The 2,023-nt window shown below is 37.0% G+C and overlaps 1 non-coding gene across 1 annotated transcript; it reads right to left on the reverse strand.

Annotated features, from left to right (window-relative positions):
* Positions 1-1,916: 1,916 nt before the first annotated feature.
* LOC123463709 lies at positions 1,917-2,023 on the reverse strand. The gene has a single exon (XR_006639099.1). It is a non-coding gene; the product is annotated as a U6 spliceosomal RNA (small nuclear RNA).

Consider the following 2,023-nt stretch of genomic DNA (forward strand, 5'->3'; position numbering starts at 1 on the left):
CATTTTCTTATTTTTGCTTTTAGTGTATTTTTGGCATATCAACTTAAATGTGTGTGAATGTAAATTAAATGTGAATTTAAAAGGTCTTATAAGGGCTGGAGAGATGGCTTAGCAGTCGAGCACTTGCCTGTGAAGCTTAAGGACCCTGGTTCCAGGCTCGATTCTTTAGTACCCACGTAAGCCAGATGCACAAGGTGGCACATGCATCTGGAGTTCGTTTGCAGTGGCTGGAGGCCCTGGCATGCCCATTCTCTCCCTTTCCCTCTTCCTCTCCCTCTCCCTCTCCTCTCCTCTTCTCTTCTGTCTCTCTCTCTCTCTCTCCCTCTTCCTCTATCTCCTTCTCTCTCTGTCTGTCTGTTGCTCTCAAATAAATTAAAAATAACAAAATTAAAAGGCCTTATAAGTACATATTCATAAACTTAACTACTCTTATCTTCTTAAAACCTGCAAAAATTTTACCTTTAAATTTACTAGATGTTTCATGAAACCTTAAAATGCTACTTGTTTAGGTGACATAATATTGAAATCTAAAGACCGAAGTTTCATTAGGCTATAGAAGTTAACATTGGATGCATAGATTTTGATGATGATTTCCTTCCAAAACAGGTTTTACAGCAATTCTACTTCATAATATTTTGATGGAAAATAGCTAATAAAATGTAAGATATCAAAATACCTCAATAATATATATTAAAGGTACTTTTATTAATGACTGATTACAATGGTTTTCTTTTTCAGGACTAATGTACAAGTATTAAATGTAAAGTTTTCATTTTATGTGCTTATTGGGGATCTTTAAGTTAAATTTCCTTTTCACAGTGGAGATTAAAGAAGATACCACCCCAGAAAACAGTGGTATTCAGAATCTGGGTAGATCTATTTGTGGCTATATTATTAAGTCTTAAATTAGTATTTTATATTTTTAATCAATTTTAACTTATAGTTGTAACATTAATATATAAAGATTGACTATCTGTGTTCTTCTCCTTCAAAACAGTTCTTTTAAGGCTTTTTTAAATGTTCTCTTTTTTTTTCTTTTGGTTTTTTTGAGGAAGGGTCTCACTCTAGCTCAGTCTGACCTGGAATTCACTTGGTAGTCTCAGGTGGCCTCGAAATCACTGAGATCCTCCTACCTTTGCCTCCCAAATGCTAGGATTAAAGGCATGCACCACCACATCTGGCTTAATTGTTCTTTCTTATTCAAGTTTTTTAAAATGGTCATTTTAAAGGCTGTTTTTTTTTTTTTTTTTTGGCTTAGTCAATAAGTTTATTGTCTTTATGAAAAAAAAATCTTCATAGACAATTACTTTAGCTCTCAGCAGCCCATTCCTGAATTCTGAGGAAGCTTGCCTTCTTTTGAGTGACCCAATCTTTCTTCTGGGCAGGGACATTTTGGTACAATTCCACCTCTTCTTTTCAACTTCCCTCTCGGGCTTCTTTTTTTTTTTTTTTTAATTTTTATTTATTTATTTGAGAGCGACAGACACAGAGAGAAAGACAGATAGAGGGAGAGAGAGAATGGGCGTGCCAGGGCCTCCAGCCTCTGCAAACGAACTCCAGACGCGTGCGCCCCCTTGTGCATCTGGCTAACGTGGGACCTGAGGAACTGAGCCTCGAACCGGAGTCCTTAGTCTTCACAGGCAAGTGCTTAACCACTAAGCCATCTCTCCAGCCCTCGGGCTTCTTCTAATAGACCAGATTCTCTCATATAGTAGCATGTGCTTTCTTATACATCTCCTCCATCATTTCTGGAGTGATGTTGTTCTTTATGTACTGAGAGAATTGTTTCTTGTATGCATCTTCATTTTTTTCCATCAGGTAACACATATAATCTGCAACATTCTGACACATGATGTGCTTCCCACTGTACTTCTGCATTGAACTCCTTACTCTCAGAATCATAACCAGGGAAGTGTAAAAATATGGAATGCTTCACAAATTTGCATGTCATCCTTGTGCAGGGGCCATACTAATCTTCTCTGTATTACTCCAATTTTAGTATATGTGCTACAGAAGTAAGCAC

This window comes from Jaculus jaculus, chromosome 9 (assembly GCF_020740685.1).
Source record: "Jaculus jaculus isolate mJacJac1 chromosome 9, mJacJac1.mat.Y.cur, whole genome shotgun sequence".
NCBI lineage: Eukaryota > Metazoa > Chordata > Mammalia > Rodentia > Dipodidae > Jaculus > Jaculus jaculus.